The following is an 8,402-nucleotide window of genomic DNA, read 5'->3' as shown; positions in this document are numbered from 1 at the left end:
AATGGCTTTCTGGTCGACAGATAATCCTTCGATCAGAATGTCTATCCTTCGTGCATGGGAATCTGTTTTGGGTATATATATCCATGAAGGGTTTCACTTTCACGGTAGTTCTGATAAGTTTCTGTCCAAAGTGTGTGTTCTTGATAGAGAGCTTTTGTGTGTGAAACCCAGGTCTTTGTTAGAGTGTATTTTCAGTTTGGTCAAGGTCTGTAACCGTGTCCACTGAAATACAAGAGAAAACTTTGATACTTGCTTGTCTACTCTTTCTCTTGTTCACTTTGCTTACATATAAACTCCGGTTTGCTTGCTAGCTTGGATTCCGCACTTGCTAGTGGGTTAAACATAACAAGGAATAGGTTAAACCTCAACCTCCGAGGGACCTACACGAAGCAGTAATTATGATAAGTAAATGTGCTGAAGACGACAAGGTTATGTATGCGTCACATCTTTTTAAAGAAGGGGCATTAGAATGGTGGAATACGGTACTTCAAGCCAAAGGAAGAAATATGGCCTATGCCATGAATTGGGAAGAATTTAAGCAGCTAATGGAAAGAAAATTCTGTCCCGAGTATGAAAAGGAACAAATGGCAAATAAGTTCCTGAGCCATCGTATGGTGGGTGTAGACTGTCGAGGATATACTTCAACATTTTTCGAATATGCGAGAGTGGTACCAATCCTGGATTCGCCAGAACCGGTGCTTATTTCCCGTTATATTTGGGGATTGATTGGCGAAATCCGTAATATCGTTAAAGCTGCGAGACCTCGCACTATAGACGATGCGGTGGAATTAGCTAATACCCTAACTCACGAACTGGTATGTACAAAAGAAGAAAATCGGAAGAAGGAATTGGCTCAGAAAGTTACCCAAGGATTTCGTATGGGTAATAATAACAGGTTCAAGAAGAGGGGAATCGGGCAATCTTCCACTCCGCCTTTCTGCAGGAATTACAGAAAGAAACATTTTGGAAAATGCAATGAAACCTGTAACTTTTTCAAAGCTATAGGACATCATGAGGAAGATTGTAGGAAAAAGACCAGGGTCTGCTATAACTGTGGAGAAACGGGGCATTTCAGAACCGAATGTCCCAAACTGGTCAAACCAGCAGACAACAAAGCTAAGACGACCAACGGAACTACTAAAAAGAATGCCAGAGCATTCCAGCTGACCACTCAAGAAGCAGAACTCATTCCCGATGTAATAGCGGGTACGTTCCTAGTTCACAACGTGTATGCAAAAGTATTATTTGACTCTGGTGCAAACCAAAGTTTTATCAATACTTCATTCTGCCAAGCTCTTAATCTACCCTTAACCAATCTTAGGCATCAATACTTCATTCTACCAAGCTCTTAATCTACCCTTAACCAATCTTAGGCAGATTTTTACAGTCGAAACGGCAGATGGAAATTCTGTTAAAATAGATAAGGTCTTGCAAGAAGGAAAGATAGAACTACTAGGACATAAATTTTCTGCAAACCTGTTACCTATGAAGTTAACCATGCTAGAATTCTCTGTGATAAAAATTCCGTAGAAATCCATACACCTACAGGAGAAGTAATTTCAATCACAGGAGATAAACCTCGAAAGCCACTGAAATTCATTTCAGTAATGAAGTTGGCTAGTTATTCAAGAAAACAAGAAGTAGTGTATATGATTTCAGTAATCATTAATACAAAAAGTAAGGAACTTAAGGAAATCCCAGTAGTCTCAGAATATTCCGATGTATTCCATGAAGAATTACCCGGGTTACCACTCGATAGGGAAGTAGAGTTTAGCATTCATCTAATTCCTGGAACTACACCAATAGCCAAAACACCTTACCGGCTAGCACCCACTGAAATGCTAGAATTGAAAAAGCAGTTAGATGAATTACTAAGCAAAGGATTTATACAACCTAGTTCATCCCCTTGGGGAGCACCAGTGTTGTTCGTGAAAAAGAAAGATGGACCGATGAGAATGTGTATCGATTATAGGGAACTGAATAAGGTTACAATTAAGAATCGATACCCATTACCTAGGATTGACGATCTTTTTGATCAACTCCAGGGAGCTAGGTATTTTTCTAAGATAGACTTATGCTCCGGATATCATCAGTTGAAAGTACAAGAAGAAGACATACCTAAAACTGCTTTCAGAACTAGGTATGGTCATTATGAGTTTACAGTCATGCCCTTCGGACTAACAAATGCTCCTGCAGCATTTATGGACATGATGAATCGGATTTGTAAACCATACTTGGATAAATTCGTAATTGTCTTCATTGACGATATACTTATTTATTCCAAAAGTCAGGAAGAACATTGTGAGCACCTGCATGCACTCTTAACTTTGTTAAGAAAGGAAAAACTTTACGCCAAATTCTCGAAGTGTGAATTCTGGCTGCAAGAAGTACAATTTTTAGGGCATATGGTGAATCACGAAGGCATTCACGTAGATCCTTCTAAAATAGAAGCAATCACCAAATGGAAGGTTCCGCAAACAGCTATGGAAATTAGAAGCTTTCTAGGTTTAGCTGGATATTATAGACGATTTACTAATGATTTTTCTAAGATAGCTGTACCCTTGACTAAGCTAACCTGTAAAGCAGTTAAGTTTGAATAGGGACCTAGACAAGAAGAAGCTTTTAAGATTTTAAAGCAAAGGTTGACAAATGCTCCAATTTTAGCCTTGCCAGAAGGAACTAAAGATTTTGAAGTATACTGTGATGCTTCAAAATTAGGATTAGGATGTGTGCTAATGCAACGCAAGAAAGTAATTGCGTATGCCTCCAGGCAATTGAAGAAGCACGAGGAAAATTATACGACTCATGACATAGAATTAGGAGCTATAACTTTTGCCCTTAAGATCTGGAGACATTATCCGTATGGAAGTAAGTTTACTGTTTATACAGATCACAAAAGTCTAAGGTATATATTTGGGCAGAAAGAGTTGAATATGAGGCAAAGAAGATGGATGGAAATCCTGAGTGACTACGACTGTGATATCACTACAAGAAAACTGGGTTTTTAGTACGCGCAAAAGCGTCCTAAAATGCTATTTTATAGGACCTTTCATTTAATAGGACCAACGGTAAAAGCGTTTCATGTAAAGGGGTCGTAATAAGTCCCGGAACTAAAAAAGCGTCCTAACATCTCAAATAAGATTATGAAACCAATTTTATGGTCGCGTAATATGTCTTTGAACAAACAAAATAGTGTCCTAATAAAAACATATTAGGACACTTTTACGATGTTCTAACATGTGATTACATTCTTTTAATCTTTTGATACACTTACAAGCGTCCTTAGAAATTAATTGATAGGACCCTTATGTTGTGACATTATAGCTAATTTAGTACCAAGAAAAGGGTCCTAATATACCAAATAAGATTATGAAACCAATTTTATGATTGTATAATATGTCTATAGACAACTTAAATAGCGTCCTAAAAACAACATATTAGGACACTTTTACAATGTTCTAATATGTGATTACCTACTTTTAATCTTTTGACACACATATAAGCGTCCTTAAAAATTAATATATAGGACCTTTATGATGTAACGTTATAGCTACTTGAATATCAAGAAAATGGTCCTAATATCCCAAATAAGATTATAAAACCAATTTGATAAACAGACCATCAACATATAACATCCTGATAGTTATTGTATAACATCAACTAATGAATGAAATAAAACTTCATTATATTTCAAATAAGCATGTTCATAACAAAAACACTAACCATAAATAAGTTATAACATTATCTAACATAAAGTCTTAACCTTTAACAAAGAAATTAAAACCAATTAAAGAAATAAGAAGCATAAAATCTTGAGTCATCATGCGTCCTCAATCCTCATGGACTACCTACAAATAAACCATCCATGTATAACCATTAAGTTCCATGATATTAAAATTATTTGTATCACAAGTTTAACAAATACATACCGAGATGAATGGATAGGGCCATGATGGATGCACCAATGCATTCTAAATCAATTCTATTCAGAAATTCAGATTGTTGATTAAGTATAATGAAATACTAACATAAAAGATTAATTGCTTGATCTCAACATCATGTTAAATAATGTGTGCAGATTGAGAATAATAAAATAAAAAAATACCTCAAGCACACTGTGAGCAAGGTCATTATTTCCATCCACATGACCAATTGTCGTTTGTGATGAATCCCATTCCAGATCAACTTCATCTCAAACAAGCATGTAAGTTGCATAAGATAAGATTTAACACTAGAAGAGATAAAGTAGAGGTGGCAACGTAGCCGGGCCGGGTCGGGTAACATGTTCGAGTCAACCCAATCCTTTTGTACAGGTTGAAATAAGTCTCGTGGTTGAGTTGACCCGTCACTTTTTGTCCATTAACTTTGAAACTTAACATATCAAAATGATTATAAAAATAAAATTGTATTATTTCGGTAATAGTTAATTGAAACCATTTAGGAGGTTTTATACGTTAATAAAACTTTAGATGACTTTCAACCTGTTTGACTAGGGGTGTCAACGATCCAATACACCAGTGAGCTACTCAAGATCAATTTGCTAAAAGCTCGAACCAAGCCAAGCTTAAAAAATGAGCTCAGTCCTAGATTGGAGCTCGTTTAATAAATAAGCTTGAGCCTCATATATCAAACTTGACTAGGCTCATTGTGGCAATTTAGATTTGCTAAAAAGTGCACAATAGACAACATGACCCATCTGAAAATGACAAATATGTCCAAACCTCAGGGACGATTTTAGCAATTTACTCTTTAAGAAATTTTAAAACTTAAGGTTTTATAACGTATTCCATTCTATTTATAAAACTATAATTTTTAAATATTATATATGTGTAAAATTAGTTTGAATAGTATAGTTGAATATTAGTTAAATATGTACATAAATACCCTTCTACATTTATATAAATATGAACGTATGTATTTAAAAGGATATTTATATGTTTGTGATGGCAAATGATGAAATAATCCGAGGTGTTTTATTGGTTAAAAACTGAGTACAATTATAATGGGAAAATAAACTGGGTGGCAAAAATACATAATTAAAAACCATGGTTTTTACAGGTTAGAACTACAGCGCTATAATAGACATGTTAATAACTATGCTAGTTCAATAGTTAGTTCACCAATGCAAGTTTTATACCTACCTTTAGTAAATGGGTCCATACCACGAATACGAACCCGTTTAATCATTGCGAGTCTCCATCACTTACTAAAATTTGCTCGCTAAACCATAATTAAATAAACCAGATACGCTGGTTATATAAATTTCACTAAACGGGTATTCGGTTCATATATATTTGTTAAATCAAATGTGTTTGGCCAGATTCGTCAGTTGAATAATAGGTTTTACCCGTCGTAGGCCGTTATTATTTGAATAAAAAAATACATAAATATGAAGATGCGCTTTATAACTGATTTGCTAAAAAAATCACTAACACGTTAACATACGCAATTTCATGGAATTTCACAAAATAAACATGTAAGTCATATAACATATATATTCACCAAATATATATTTATTTAATTGCCTAGGGATACTATTCCAATTGTCTACCCACATTTAGAGACAGACTCGTGTGTGATTATGTAATTCTCTGAACTACTGTCTTATGAGTATTTGTGCAATAACCGACACTTAATTAACCATAATCAAGTGTACTGTATGAATGAATGATTGAGATAACGAAGTTTCTGTTAACGGTGTTAACCAGAAATTGTCGGGTGTCACATGTGATCTCCTATTACCCATTGTGATCCATTAAGTACCAATATGGTCCATTAAGACATTTATGATCTACCATTGTCCTTTATTATCCATTAAGGCCCAACATGATCCATTAAGACATGTGTGATCTACTATTGTCCATTGTGACCCATTAAGAGCCAATATGGTCCATTAAAACAAATATGATCTACTATTGTGCATTATAATCCATTCAGCCCCAACATTGTCTATTAAGACATGTATGATCTAATATTGTCCATTGTGATCCATTAAGGTCCAATATGGTCCATTAAAACATGTATGATCTACTATTATCCATCATGCTCCATTAAGGCCTAATATGTTCCACTAAAACATGTATGATCAACTATTGTTCACTTTGATCCATTAAGGGACATATGGTCCATTAAGACATATACGATCCACTATTTGGCCGTTGTGAATTATTTAGGCCCAATATGGTCCACTAACACATATATGATCTACTATTGTTTATCGTGATCCATTAAGGCCCAATATTGTCCACTAAGACTTGTACGATCCACTATTTGGCCGCTGTGAATTATTTAGGCCCAATATTGTCCATTAACACATATACGATCTACTACTGTTTATCGTGATCCATTAAGGCCCAATATTGTCCATTAAGACTTGTACGGTCTACTATTGTGGATTGTGGTCGACTAACACATATATGATCCATTATTTGTCTTTGTGATCCATTTAGACCCAATATGGTTCATTAAGACATGTATGATCCACTATTGGCCATTGTGATCCATTTAGGCCCAACATGGTCCATTAAGACATGTTTGACTACTATTCTCCATTATGATCCATTAAGCCCAATATGGTCCATTAACACACATATATGGCCCACTATTGGCCATTGTGATCCATTGATGCCCAATATGGTCTATTAATACATATATGATTAGGGATGAGCTCAGTATCGATACGAAAATACCGCTACCGAAAATCGTCAATTATGGGTACAGGTACCGGCACTGAAAATGTTTAGTACGATACTCTATGTTACCGGTATTTGAAAATTAAACTCGGTATAATATTGGTACCATACCAAAAACGCCAAAAAGTGGGTACCGAAAATAATTCGGTACGGGAAATTTGGCACTAGTACTAATTTTGCATACATTAAAAACGTATATAAACATAACTAATATGCAGTCTTACATATTATTTAGAAGAAAACACATATGGTTAGAATATATAACATTAATAATAGGATAAATTTTTAAATATGTAGTGAGATTTTTTTTTTATTTTATAATATTAACTAATATAATTTTTTAAATGAGAATATTAATTGAGATGGGAGTTTGAATGAAATATTTTGGTGGGAAGTTTTAGAATGAAATATTTTTGGGGGAAGTTATTTTGGGGGTAAGTTTAACTTTTAGGATAAATATTTTGGTGGGAAGTTTTAGGATGAAATATATTGGTGGGAAGTTTTAGGATTAAATATTTTGAGGGAAAATTTAAATTCTAGGATAAATATTTTGGTGGGAAGTTTTAGAATGAAATAATTTGGGGAAATTTTTTAATATGTTGTAAGTTTAACATTTCATCACACATTTTTTCATAACATTTGATAATATTTCGTCACACGAAAATAAACAAAGTGACAATGATGTGATGAATGTTATGCAAAGTCCCATGATTTTTTTTTTAATTTTAAGTGTAGATATTGTATAACCTTTGGTCACAGAAAATAATATACATAACCATATGTATTAAATTTTAGCCACATTAGTAAATATCAAGTGTCCTAATACGGTGTATTATAATAACACCATAATGATTAAGCATCCTATAAAGGTTAAAGTTATAAGACCCTAGTGTCAAGTATCCTATTAAGTTATGCTATAATAGAACTCTAGCGAATAAGCGTCCTATAAAACTGATGTTTTATGACTCAAATATCAGGTGCCCTATTACAGTGTATTATAATAACACCACAATGATTAAGCGTCCTATAAAGGTTAAATTTATAAGACCCAAGTGTCAAGTGTCTTTTTAAGTTATATTATAATAAAACTCTAGCGAATAAGCGTCCTATAAAACTAATGTTTTATGACTCAAATATCAAGTGTCCTATTACGGTGTATTATAATAACACCACAATGATTAAGCGTCCTATAAAGTTTAAAGTTATAAGACCCAAGTGTCAAGTGTCCTATTAAGTTAAGTTCTAATATGACTTCGACTAGAAATGGTCCTATAACACTGAACATTTATGACTTAACTACAAGGTGTCCTATTAAGTTATGTTATAATAGGACCCCAGATGATCAAGTGTCCTAATACAATACCACATAATGGGACACTAACTATTAAATGTCTTATAAAGTACTTTATTAGGATCTACGTTTTAAGTGTCCTATTAAATTATATGATAATAGGACCCAAACAAATCATCCATCCTATTAAATAGTTTTTTAGGACACCGGTTTAGTAGAGTATATTATAAAAGGACCCCAAAAGTTCATTAGTCCTATTAAATAGTTTTTTAGGACCCTCTTTAACAACCGTCCCAGAGAAAAAGTCCTAAAAAGCCAATTTTGTTGTAGTGTATCCAATATCACGAAGGAAAAGCAAACATAGTCGCTGATGCTCTAAGTCGTAAGTATCATGAAAACCAAAAGCAAGTCCGTTGTCA

The sequence above is a fragment of the Helianthus annuus genome, chromosome 2 (assembly GCF_002127325.2).
Source record: "Helianthus annuus cultivar XRQ/B chromosome 2, HanXRQr2.0-SUNRISE, whole genome shotgun sequence".
Lineage (NCBI taxonomy): Eukaryota > Viridiplantae > Streptophyta > Magnoliopsida > Asterales > Asteraceae > Helianthus > Helianthus annuus.
Note: the sequence above shows the minus strand (reverse complement) of the source record.